This window comes from Podarcis muralis, chromosome 6 (genome assembly GCF_964188315.1).
Source record: "Podarcis muralis chromosome 6, rPodMur119.hap1.1, whole genome shotgun sequence".
NCBI classification, from domain to species: Eukaryota; Metazoa; Chordata; class Lepidosauria; order Squamata; family Lacertidae; genus Podarcis; species Podarcis muralis.
In genome coordinates, this window is record NC_135660.1 from 74,487,637 (window position 1) to 74,501,755 (window position 14,119).

Genomic DNA, 14,119 nt, shown 5'->3' on the forward strand with positions numbered 1-14,119 from the left:
GGGTGTGTGTGTGTGGAGATTCACTTGGGACAACGCCATTATCCAAGAGGCTGGGTTCTATAGCCTCTCTCTGTAAGGATTGAAATAATAAAGGACGGTAGGAAACTTTTCCTTGTCTTTATACTTTCCTGGGCAACCAGGTGGGAGCCACTGACAGCATCCTGACAGGCACCATTTTTATTTTCTGCCCCGACACATAAACACCCTGGGTTGCCTCACACAGGGAAGCATTTCCAATCAGCAAAGGGATTTTTAAATTAGTGTGGGTATGAATTAAGGACACACTTGAGTCCATGCACGCATGTGTGCGTGTGCAGGTTCTACATGGAAAGCTGCTCCAGTTTCATGGCCCCAAGCCATCTCCCTAGGTTGGCAGAAATGCCGTCAACCTACCTCATTTGATGTGGCAGAGAGTGACAGCATCAATAAAAGGTCTACCTAGAATGCCACAGTGTGTGTGGCACAGCTACTGCATTGTCCCCTGTGTGTCACATCCTGCATTTCCCCCTGACATAACAATGCTTCCAGGATGTGGCTGTGGTTGAACATGGAAATCAAATGTAAGGAAAACAATTTTCAGTGGCCCCATCAGATTATGCTGTGCTTGGATTAGACCACACAGATTTGCTTTGAAACATTCACAGTGTCTCGTGGAAGCTAACCGTAATAATTCAGTAATAACTGAACCCACCCTATTCCAAGGATAACATTATGTCATGACTAACCTAAAGGGACTGGTCACTAATGTCTCAATAGATTTTCCAGAGTAAGACACAGTGAACTAAAAATGGTCTGAAATCTAGCTGCCTAGAGGGGTTTCTTCAGTTCCCATGACTACACAAGATTACAGAAAGCACTGAGACCTGGCGTATCCAATTCATTCTACATGAGCCAGTGAACAGCAATTAGATGCTAAACGTTGCTGACTCGACCCACACAGGAGGATGGACTTGCACCGAAGTCTTCTAGGCACCAGACTTCATTTATTTCAGGCACTGATATCCTGCCTCTGCCCAGCTCAAGGCAGCTTACAACAAAGATTAAAACCTCCAGACAACAACAACAAAAACCAGGACAAAATACAAACACCAAGCACCCCCATGAAATTATAAGGAATGTAATATTCATAGCAGCAGAAGCAAAACCTCATTACAGGGGCAGAAGATTCCATTTTGCTGCTTGAGATGTCAAGTTTTGAACCTGGTTTTTTTTTTTACCTGCAAAGCATGCATTCTACCACTGAATTACAGCACCACGCCCTATTGGAGGAAAGACCATAGTTCAGTGTTAGAGTTTCAGCTTCCCAGCAGAGGGTCCCTGGTTCAATCTTCATCATCTCATGGTAGGGCTGAGAATGTCCCTGGTCTGGATCTGCTGTTAATCAGTGTACCGTAGGTGATACTGAGCTGGATAGACTGCAATTGGCCTGACTCATTATAAGGCACATTCCTATGTTCCAATCTACTTCCCTTGCATACAAAGACAGGCTCCGGTGAATTGAGCAGACAAGAACAATAGTGAGACCAATGGTCAAGGAGGTGGTTTTTGCACGTTGTAAAGGGAACTGAAGGGAAGACGAAGCTCATCAACCTGGGAAGGCAGCCCATCTAGGAGAAGGAAAACTCTGGTCCTAAACTTCCTCTGCTTTGCAAGAGAATGCTCTCCCGGGGAGGCTCACCTGGTGCCTGCATTATACATCCAATGTCCTTTAAAAGTGCGTTGGGGGAGCTATTGGGTTTTTGTTTTGATTATGTATTTTGTGGTTTTATATTCTGATTTTATTCTGTGAACCACCCTGAGACCTGCAGGTATAGGGCAGTACAGTGGTACTTTGGGTTACAGACACTTCAGGTTACAGACTCCACTAACCCCAAAATAGTACCTTGGGTTAAGAACTTTGCTTCAGGATGAGAACAGAAATTGTGCGGCAGCAGCGGGAGGCCCTATTAGCTAAAGTGGTGCTCCAGGTTAAGAACAGTTTCAGGTTAAGAACGGACCTCCAGAACGAATTAAGTTCTTAACCTGAGGTACCACTGTATACAAATTTTAATAATAATAATAATAATAATAATAATAATAATAATAATAATAATAAAAATAATAATATCTTCAGGAGAAGAAAAGGCTAGGGAGAAAGCCCTACACAAATCCAGAGTGGCGTCACTCAGATGTTTGGATGGCGTCTTGCATGCCTTCTTCCAGCAACTCCTGCAACTAAGCTTGTGCCCAGTGTATTGCTCTGCTTTCCTTTGGACCACATCAGCGAGGCTGAGAGGGGGGCAAGTCTTGTTATCTAGGCAGCCCAGGACCTCCAAACACACTGCCCAGCCTTGCGCCCTTCACTCCTACTGATGCAGCGGTTTGACTTCACCCCTGAAGGTGCACTCCATTGTCTCTTGACAATGGATGGAATGTTCCAATGTACATATCTTATGGGGTTTAGTTGCACAACTATAGGAGTTACATTTTCGTGGGACTGCTTTATTGCAAAAGAGTTGTGCTGAGAACAAAAAGGAGGAGTATATAATTTGTTACATTAAGATTGCTGAAACTTCGAGCAGCTAAGAAGGAATGTGTAATGACCAAGGATGCTGCCCCTGAGCTTGGCTAGCCCGTTTGCACCTTTCACAGCTCTTCTTTGTTCTCCCTCATTAATCCCAAATGACTCTCCATTTTAGACACGGCCCTTTATGTCGATCAGTAACCATGGAGAACATTTGACTTTCAGTTCTCATCTTTGTACCTCAGCAGAAAGAAATTTCAAAGGGTTTCTTTTTTAATTTTTTAAACAATAATATTTAAGTCTCCTGGTCTTTAGGAGGGGTTCCAAGTGGCTACGTACCATTTATCATTGGATAAAGCAAATGTCACCTCACCAAGAAGTCAGTGATGCAGAAAATCAGCTTCACAACAGGACAAAAAGATAAATGCAACCCCAATATCACTATAAAGCAATCAAATGCATGGCCATATGACGTGCTGGCCAACAACACATTTTCTCAGGTACAGAAAAGATGAATTTTACAATAACATTATGATTCTGCCTCCTGCACCCGCTGTAATTTATCTGAATATTGCATCACTCATTTAGCGATATTAGTGTCTTAATTTTGATGAGAAGCTCAGAACCTATGCAGAGCATAAAATCCAGTTAAGCCCCATTAAGACCTTTTGATAATGTGAGAAGATTTCTAGTGTGCACTTAACTCACTTGCAGGAAATGGATAGGAGCAAAATATGCTTAATCTTGGATGGATTGTGCCTATCATCTCTCTTGTTCTGATTTCACTAAAAGATCTTTTCGAAAGCTCTGCAGCTCAGAAAGGACTGTGCAGGCTCTGTCCTTCATGAAGAAGTTCTGCTCAAAACAAGTCATGATTCAATCTAAGTCCACATTTGATTATAGTTCCATGGAAAATATTTGAGGGCAACTGAGACTTTAAAAAAAAGGGAAGAAGAGGCATAGGCCAGGCTGGGGAACTAGACGTTGCTAGACTCCAACTCCCATCAGCCCTTGGCAGCATGGGCAATAGTAAGGAATGATGGGAATTGAAGTTCAGCATAAATATGTGGTGGGCCTCAGGTTTCCCATCCAAGTCATGAAATTTCATAGACCTGAATCGGTTTCATGCATCTGAGGAAGTAGACTTACAACCACAAAAGTATCTGAAGGAGCGTCTCCACCCCCATCGTTCAGCCCGGACACTGGGATCCAGCGCCGAGGGCCTTCTGGCGGTTCCCTCATTGCGAGAAGTAAGGTTACAGGGAACCAGGCAGAGGGCCTTCTCGGTAGTGGCTCCTGCCCTGTGGAACGCCCTCCCAGCAGATGTCAAAGCAATAAACAACTATTTTACTTTTAAAAGTCATCTGAAGGCAGCCCTCTTTAGGGAAGTTTTTAATGTTTGATGCTGTACTGTTTTTAATATTCAGTTGGAAGCCGCCCAGAGTGGCTGGGGAAACCCAGCCAGATGGGCGGGGTATAAATAATAAATTATTATTATTATTATTATTATTATTATTATTATTATTATTATTATTTTGTTATTCTTTAAAGGTGCTGCAAGACTCTTTGTTGTTTTTTAAATAGTACTGTAGGGAGAGTCATAAAGGTAAAGGGACCCCTGACCATTAGGTCCAGTTGTGGCCGACTCTGGAGTTGCGGCGCTCATCTCGCTTTATTGGCTGAGGGAGCTTCTGGGTCATGTGGCCAGCATGACTAAGCTGCTTCTGGTGAACCAGAGCAGCACACGGAAATGCTGTTTACCTTCCCGCCGGAGCGGTACCTATTTATCTACTTGCACTTTGACGTGCTTTCGAACTGCTAGGTTGGCAGGAGCTGGGATCCAGCAACAGGAGTTCACCCCGTCACGGGGATTCGAACTGCTGACCTTCTGATTGGCAAGTCCTAGGCTCTGTGGTTTAAACCACAGCACCACCTGCATCCCTAGGGAGAGTCATACACGTTTATTAATTTCTTATATCCGCTTAGTGTATCCCAAATCCCAGGAACTAAATTTTCTGCTCCATTTCCAGATTGTGTATGTGGGTGGTTTTTTTTTTAAAAAAAAACCTGAATAAAACTCGCAACTTCTTCATAAGTTCCTGGGCATTAACAAAGTTTACAGAAAGAGTCCCTCCCCTCAGTGTTTCCTGCCCTTATAGCTGAGAAGATTGAGAAAGAATTTCAATGAAAGCGGTCCAAAAGAGGGTGCTAAAATGTTTGTCATGTAAATCCAGCATGTCAGGGTTTTCTTCAAAAGCCAGTCCTCTCATAAATAGTTTTTTATGGGGGTGGGGGATAGATAGTTACCTCACTGTCTACTCAACCAGTATCTTCATTCCTTCAATTTTATTTCCTATTGCAGCAATCAGGAGTTTAGCTTTCCTCTGCAAAAAAGCAGAAACCGATCGCCAACAAGTACAACAAAGGAAAGAACTTTAAAGAGAGAGCTGAAGAGGTTGCAAAACCGTTGAGGTCAACAGGGAGGGTCTGTGCAGTCTGCTTGGAGGATTCGACCTGTCCAGCATGCTTGGTCAGCCTGGGACAGCAGATTCCCCTTCCTCCCCACAACCCTTCATGTGGAGGGGGGCTGTGGGGAGGGGACCACCACCTGATGACCCCAGTCCCCATTGGATGCATTTCCACCATGATGGTTCATCACAACCAGCTCTGTGTCAGCTGGAAAGTACTCGATTTGGGCAGGTGGCCTGCCACCCTTGTATGGAGGCCAGTAGTGGGGCTTAATGCTCTGGCACTGGGGGGCGGAGAGCAGGTGGGGGCAGGGCTGGCGTGCATCCCAGGGGCATGGCATGCGTCCTGGGGGCATGGCACGCCTCTTGCAGGGACATGGCACACCGCCTGCAGTGGCGTGGTGCCCAGCATGGGTGGGGGGCAACCGTGATGGCACCCCACTGGGATCGCGCTGCTGGGGGTGCTGTGTCCCCCCCACTCCTCTTCCTCCGCCACTGGTGGTGGCAGGTGTTACAGCCCCTGGGCAGCAGTTCTTGCTGTATCCTGGTGACGAGGGAGACAACTGCTGCCATACCTTCCCTGTGCTGGGTCCCTCTCTGATTTGGAGTCCAAGTGGCTCTCAGCTATGACTTGTGTTTGGGAACTACAGAATCAGGGCAACAAGCAAACAAACAGCCCCACTATCCCAAACCCTTCTCATACATAACACACACCTAATACAAATTTATGCCTTTTTATTTTCTGCACAGCATTGTAGAACACACACATTGTCCTAGCCATTTCTTAGTGACTGGCTTTGCACACCATACAGTTTCTGAAAAGTCGTTAATCACATTTTACCTCTCTGGCTAAGCTGCCATCTGAGAATTTTTTATCAGGTGAATTTCAGGCTGAAAAGCCACTGGAATATGTGGGAAATGCCTTGGGGATTAGAGGACAATTGAATGAAAAAAAGAGAAACATTCGACAGAGACTTTGCCATTAATTGCTTCCGCTCTAATCAAATGACTCTTGCAGCTCTCTTCATTTCTAAGGGGAGGAGGAAGGAGAAGGAGCCACTCAATAGGAGAAGTTGTGTGAATGCCAGAAATGTTCCTAATAAGGCTGGTCTTGAGTGATTGTCAACATGAAGCCAGGGGTGAGAATGTTTTATAACCCAAGCTTTTTGCTGGCAGAGAACTTCAATGATCGCTGCTCATTTCATCAGGACACTGAACGATGCCTCGTTCCTTTGCAATTACAAGAGGGCAAGAAGAAAACAGGCAATTCCTCTATGCATTTTCCCTCCAAACACTCAGCATTTGTGAAACACGCACACACACACGAGAAAATGGGAGAGCTCACCCTACTTCCTTGAACAACCTTGTAGCATGGGATATGTGATGTTTATTTACAAAGATCCAACAGTGCATTTGGAGAGCAAACAGACTCCAGAGTCTTAAAAAGGTCATGTGAGCCACCTGAAGGCACATCTCAATAGCAGCTGACTCCAGCTGAATCTCCAGCTCCTGGACAAAATCTCTCTCTGCCCTAATTCAAACTGCTACAGCATGGGTAGGCAAACTAAAATCTAAATCCAGCCTGCGGATGGTCCAGGAATCAGCGTGTTTTTACATGAGTAGAATTTGTGCTTTTATTTAAAATGCATCTCTGGGTTATTTGTGGGGCACAGGAATTCATTTATCTCCCCCCCCCCAAAATATAGTCTGGCCCCCCACAAGGTCTGAGGGACAATGGACTGGCCCCCTGCTGAAAAAGTTTGCTGACCCCTGTGCTACAGTCTGTTTCCCTATCCTTTGCCCTCATCTTCTGATGGGCACAATAATTCCAAAGTCCAGAGTTTTCTAGCCATTAAGTTCTCATAGTGTGGCCTCAGGTACCAAGTTATGCAAAATAATAGGGACAGGCCCATTTACCATAAGCCAAATCTGTTACGATAATCTTGGGTGGTTTGTGGATAGCTTTGCACTGATTTTGTCACAGCACTCCCAAATGAATTCAATTGCTTTCCTATTAAATTATCCAAGCTTTTATGAAGGACTCCAGATCAAAAGAATGCGCAATATCACCACTGAAGCAGGGATGTCTCCTTTGCTGGCCCAGTTTAAATGAATCAGGCTGCAATCCTGTGAACATTTGCATGGGAATAAGCCCCACTGTTTCTGAATAAACATGCATGTGATTTAACTGCTGGCCTTTCACATGGGCACGAAACTCTTTCATGCCCTGAACTTTTGCTTGAATAAAAGCAAAGCCGAATAATATGTATTTATTCTACCTCTCATGTTACCTTATTTTTAAAAGTGAAATGTAGATTGGCTCTCCCTTTATCTGCCACAGCTGCCACAGGAAAATTATAGGACCAGGCTGCCCAGTATCATTTTGCTTGAGATTTGGGTTCTTCTTACTTCAAAACTGTAAAACATTTGCCTTAATGCCCCTAGAAATATTTGCCCTTATTACAAATTGTTGGAAATTTAGCTGGAATCACACGCATGGTGTTTGCTTGCCTTTCATAAACCTGCCTGCAGTTTCTATATAAAAATGAATTCTCTCTCTCTCTCTCTCTCTCTCTCTCTCTCTCTCTCTCTCTCTCTCTTATGTTGTTACAGTGCTGTATTGAAGAGATTTATTATTATTATTAATTCATTTTATTTGTTAGTCTATTCCCCAAAGCTTTGCATTTATTTACTTTACAGTTATATAATTACCTCTAACATACACCTCAATGCACTAATGATGATCTATATTTTCTATTACTGTATCCTCTATTAGCTCTTTGAGAAGGGAATGTGTGGTAGCCCCCTGAAAGTCATAATCCATTTTGCTAATTTTTATGCCAAATGCACCTAAAAAGGGGGAAAGCTATATAATTCAAGGATGAAGGCTTCCCCCTCTTTTTTTTTTTGAAAAAAGCATCTTAAAATCCTATTAATCCCTGCTTTCATTAGTAAGAGTAGCATATGGTTCTTTCAAGCCCTTATGGCTGAAAAGTGGAGCTTGATAGGCAAGGTTGAAGCATGCCAAAATATCCACCGCAGACAGAAATGTATGGTTGTTTCTCAAGTTTTGCTTTCCACAACTGTTGCCCGATCTGCCCTATGCATTTAAAGGAGTATATTTCCAATTTAGACAGCCATGGCTTCCTCCAAAGAATTATGGGAGATGTAGCTGGTTAAGGATGCTGAGAGATGTTAGGAGACCCCGATTTCTCCACACAGAACTACAATTCTCAGAGTGGCTTAACAGTCAATCCCTCTTCCCAGGGATTTCAAAGGGACTGAGCATTTGATGGCAGAATTTGGCTCCCGGTTTCAGACTTGGATAAATGGTTGGCAAATCAGTCCCAATCTGTCTTTGTATGAAAAGGAGCTCATATTCTCCTCCACCCAGCCAGCAATAAAGCAAACCTCTTTGTGTGGAATGCCACGCAAGGAGACTGCTGGGGCTATCCAGGACCAAACTATAGTTTTGCAGAGCGAGTGGGTGCGCCAGACGGAAGCAGGCGGTGGAGAGTGGATAACAACAAGTTTGTGGACTGTATGTTGTAGATCCACCAGCCAATGTTGGATCCACTGGAAATCATAACCACCTGCTGCTTGTTTCAATGGCTTCCTTGAAATCAGAAACTGGAATCCAGCTTCTTAAATATGGGGCTATACATCACAATGTTAGAACTTGTTATTTACCCTTGGTGACCTTACGAGGGGAAGCGTGTTGCATTATGGGCTCTAGTGAGCTCAGCAGGAACAGTGTAAAACGTGTGGGAGAGCCTTAAAAGAAATTTGCACAAAAAAAGTCTATGAAGAATTTGTTGTTGTTGTTTAGTCGTTTAGTCGTGTCCGACTCTTCATGACCCCATAGACCAGAGCACGCCAGGCACTTCTGTCTTCCACTGCCTCCCACAGTTTGGTCAAACTCATGCTGGTAGCTTCGAGAACACTATCCAACCATCTCCTCCTCTCTCGTCCCCTTCTCCTTGTGCCCTCCATGGATATGTTTGATCATCTTGCAGTCCATGGGACTCTCAAGAGTCTCCTCCAGCACCATAATTCAAAAGCATCAATTCTTCGGCGATCAGCCTTCTTTATGGTCCAGCTCTCACTTCCATACATTACTACTGGGAAAACCATGGCTTTTACTATACGGACCTTTGTTGGCAAGGTGATGTCTCTACTAGGGAAGGTGAAACTTGAGTGGAGTTGCTAACAAGTTTTATATACAGTGGGCCTGCAACTTACACTCACTTTACATGTGTAATTTCAACCTTAAATGGGGAGGAGGGGATAAATGGAGAGCAGGGTAAACTTGCCCGTCCCCACTCTGCTTGTTTCTTTTCCCTGCGCCTACACACCCAGTGGGTTTCCCTTCCGTAAGGGGCTCTGAGGAAGTCACAGGAGGGCACAGGAGGGAGCACAAGGAGGCACAGGCGTTCTGGGAGTATCCCTGGGCCTTCTTGCAACCTTCCTAGAGCCTGATAAGCAGTAAGGGTCAATTCTGGGGGTTCCTGACTTTGTGTGATTTTGCCTTTGGGCTCAGACTCCTGGAACCAAACCCTCATGTTAGTGGCGGGCCAGCTGTATTTGTTTCCATGGGAAATAGCTGTGTGTGTCTCTGTGTGTCTGTCTGCGTGAGGATTTGTATAATATAGTTGGTTCTTTGTAGATATCAGCCCCTTAATGTGCTGAGCACGTTTGATCTATCTTTTGCACGTAAGGAGGGGGGAAACGTGTTGTTCTGACTTTCCAATCTACCTTGTGTTAAACACTTCGGGAGCCCACTCTGGCAATGCATACGAAACTCAAGGGGGGGGGATATGAGACCCTGGATAACTAGGGGCTCCTTTTTGCCAGGGGAGAAATTCAAGTGCAAACCATTGCCTTTATACTGGTTACACAGGCATTCACTGCAAACATACAATGATCCAAAACTAGTGAGCTGAGTGATGTCTGAGTATAACATCTTGGGTGCTACTAGCTGGCTTCATGATTGATGATATGAGGCCTGGATCATGAGCCATTCAAAATCCCTATGATTTCTCTTGTAAACAATCCCTCACTGTGGAAAATTTTTAAAGCACCACTATCCTTAAAAATAAAAATTAGGGTGGGGGGAGGTGAGCAGGAAAGAATATAGTTTCTCTCTTTTTTATATGCACACAGATGTGGATGGGAATATGAGGGAGCTGCCATTGCTTAGGATCAATAGAGCATAGATTATTTCCCATACTCTGGTATCTTGTTGATTACAGGCACTTTCAGTGCAAAGGAGGGGCCCTTTCATCCACACATAATAATGCAGCATTGATTGCAGATCAATGCAAAATTATATAACACACTGGACTTGGCTTTGTGCATCAGTCATTCCCTAAAAGCATTTCTGTTCCAACCTCTCAGCAAGAGAAAATGCATTTTGTGTTCTCAGGCGTGGCTCCATGGGAATTAAACACACACTACATGTTCAGGGAGAGGTTTTTATATCCGGAGAAACAACATCACAGGGGAAATATCCCGTCAGATGCCCATAGCAGGTCTTGCTGATATTGAGAAGGCTTGACAGGATGGCTCCTCAACTCAGCCTCTCAGGAATATAGTGACTGTAAGAGACAGGTGTGTCTTACAAACCTCTGTATGACTTGCATGACTGTCCCCCAAGACATTTTGCTATCTGTGGCAAAATACAGCCCTGATCCCTTGAAAGCTTACCAGAAGTTCCTCCATGAGAAAGTATGCAAGGGCGTGAGAACTTCTCTGAAAGGCAGCTTGGCTTCCCACTCCTGATCTTCCCCTGCAATGTCCAGCCGTAAGTGAGAGTGAGGGTTGAGTGTGTTTCATGGCACACTCTCAGCTCATGCTTGTGTCTTGTGTGAGCAAAGTGTGTGCCTTGGACTATCTCCCAGAATGGTCTGACAAGTGTTCCTGAAAATACAGGTTGTACGAGGAAAAATAAAGGGTTGCATCAGTGCTAAGCCAAAGTCACTTATTGGTACGTTTGTTCTGCTAGCAAAATGTTTTGTGCCAGCTGAACACTGTTGTGGAAGAGAATGCATAAGCAGGTGGGTTGTAACTTTGGTGTGCAATAGATTGGACAATTTGTTCTGCAACAAGTTTCTGCTAGCACAACAGTTGCAGTGAATTCCTCTGCTGTGAAATATTAATGCTCACCTGTCGACTGGTGCAACAGCCAGGTAGGCTGGAAAGGGTTCCCTACCCCTGCTTTATGAGAACCTAATGGAAGAGTCTTTGAGGCCCAAGAGCAGGGGTGCAGTTAGAGATTCTCCCTTCTTTAAAAGGCAATAGTCACATCCTCTCTGTCAGGAGTAAGCTGGCAGTAAGTTGTACCATGCAAGTTGGGCTTATCTCTTTATTAGCAAAAACATCATCTGCACAGTCTTGGCGGAGTCTCAGGCCTAGTAAGAACAGCAGCTCAACTCCCATAGGTCTTGCCCCATGAAACAGTTGTTGAGACTGAAAGTCCCTGCCTCCTCACACTCCCTCCTCTCCAGGGTTTTCCCCAAGCAATCAGAGACTGCACCTGCAGGAAGCCAACCTTTCCTCTGCCCTTTTCATGCCTCTTCTGGTTCTGGGAGACAAGAGGGAAGGGGAGCTTGTTGCAGCAGCCGGAGGAGACACTGGTGACTCTTCACCAGCCTGACTCGTGTCTGCCTCTTGGCCTCCCTCAACCTACTCTCCTATTTCAGCTCCTGCATCTGATCCCAGACTTCCCTCTGCCACAGACTCTCCCAGCTCACTAAGCCCTATTGCTTCTTCAGCTTCCGACTTCCTCTTCCTAGTCTTCTCCCTCCTCTCCCTCTGACCACTCATTGTTGTCCCACTACCACTCCCCAGCCTCTGAGCCTTCTTCCCTTGGGGGTTCCCCAGCTAGTTCCTCCCACCATTCCTCTGTGTCCACCCAGTCCCTGCCATCCACATACTTCATCCACATGCTGCATTTTAGGACTCTCTTGTTCATTTCGCTGAGTAGGGCTCTGGACATCTGCTCCTAAAACCCTGCACTGGGTGGCAGGAAGATTGTGGAATTTCAGAGGTAAAGAATCTCAGATCTTAAGGCCCAACCCCCTGGCAATAGGTCAGATATGTAAAAACACTTTAGTGAAAACAGCAATGAATTTCCTGAGGCAGAAAATTTGGCATGATAAAATAAATTGACTTGCTATGTGACGGCATGCCTTGCTGAACTCATTAAAAAACACCAATAAGAAAGATATTGACAGCTTATGCAACATTTATAAGGCTGCCTACAAGAAAAGCTTTAAAGCAGAGCATCAGATGCAATTTGCATTGTTGTTGTTTTGTTTTGTTTTTAAAAAATAGCATGCATATGAAATTACAATTATTCAAGGCAAGCCTCATAAGAAAATATATATATACGATATCATGGATTACATATAAAAAACAGGCTGATGGTGTACATGAATAGGCTTCAGTCAGAAAACATGCATTTGCCTTTTAACTTTCTAGGGAAAACTAGTGGGCATTCAAGCATGCTTTTTCCTGTGACATCGATTAAGCTTTCTGCTCACATTCTTCAAAGCAACCTATTGCTCTGGACTCATCCACGATATTGAAAGTACAGTAATTAAAGGTGTAGAAAGTACAATAGTCAGACATTGATTTCAGCAGGACAAAGAGATCTGATAGCTGAGAATAGGAAGCTCTTTTCTAGCAAGAATGACGAACATTTGGGGTTTGGGGGAGAGGAGGGGGAAGTACAGAGGAATTAAGTTTCAACTTCATTGTGTGCATTCTTTTATAATTGCACTTAATCCAACAGCACACACTCAACATACAGAATAGAAGCACTGCTTGGACAAGAACCAAAATTATTAGGATGAACCAATACCATTAGTGCACTGAAAACTATGGTGAGAAACCAAGGGAGAAACTACACGAAAAATATCACACAAATGGCTATCAGTTCTTTTAGTTGCTTACTGTGTCTCATTATATGACCTTGTTAAAGTGAAATTTCCAGTTTCAAATGTGTGGACAGCGGCAGCAGAGCACCTCACTGCTTCTAATCTAAACCCAATTGACTATTAACATTAAATAGTGAATAACAGATCACCTCTCATTTGTTCCAAGGAATTGAGTGTGTTTGGTTCCTAACAAAGCAATAAGTCATGTGGTGGCGACATTCTTTCCTAGGCAGTTCACCAACATTATGAAGATATTCTAAAGAAATTCTAAAGCGCCCTGCAAACAAGGCAGAAAAACAGAAGCAACTTTCACAGGGAAGAAAAGTGTTGAGGACATGTGTTGACACAGCTCGGACATGTTGTGAGGCTTTTACAGTTTGAAATGCCAGCTGCATCTCATTCTTTGGGTAAGGTGGTCTCTGCCAGCCCAGATGCATCCAGAATATTTGCTTCACATTTATGTCATTCTGTAAAAGGGCAAAATATGCTGGTAGAAGGAAACATTCCATTCCTTGAAAAATCTGCCTGATGTGGCTTATCCACTAAAAACCCCCTATTCATAGTAGTTTCCCAGAACTTTCCCACTGTATGTTGGGCCATCACACTCATAAATATGACTAATTCATTTTAAAGAATACTATTGTTACCCCTCTCAAACACATATCCAGCAATACCAACTTGGGAGTTCTAGTGCCAATTAGAGGTTGTGTGTTTTTATAAAAAAAATCCATAAAATCCCACAGAGACGTCTGCTGCTGCACCAGGGACCAAGCAAGGACACCAAGAGAGAGTCCATGTTTTCAGCTGCAGACCTAGTGATTATCAGCTCTTAAGGGATGGGTACTGAATCCAGCAAAGTTGCCTTCTACCTGTTATTTCTGGATTAGAGGTCTCTGTGTATTGCTGTGAGCAGATAGGCTTGTGAGCCTGTACGCATAAGGGGTTAAACCAATTCTTGAAGCTTATATCTCGCTATGGGTGAGTCATCTGTGGGAAGTGTTTCCCTGGGATGCAGAAAACTCAGAACGAAACCATGTGAAAACGAAATCGGCAAAGAGAAGGAGAAAGAAAAGTGACAGAGGAATAGCAATCTATCACAGGCAAGTGCATTGAAGAATGAAACTCTGTAGGCAGCCCGTCATGTTGGGATAATGCTCCTCCAAACAGAACCGGAAAGGAAAGACTGGCTGGTAAAAAATTGCTCTGCA

The 14,119-nt window shown here is 44.1% G+C and overlaps 1 protein-coding gene across 1 annotated transcript in view; it reads right to left on the reverse strand.

The window, feature by feature from the left end:
• The window catches only part of PHYHIPL (phytanoyl-CoA 2-hydroxylase interacting protein like), a 113,465-nt gene that overhangs the window by 98,439 nt on the left and 907 nt on the right, over positions 1-14,119 (reverse strand). The gene's annotated exons all lie outside the window — the stretch shown is intronic.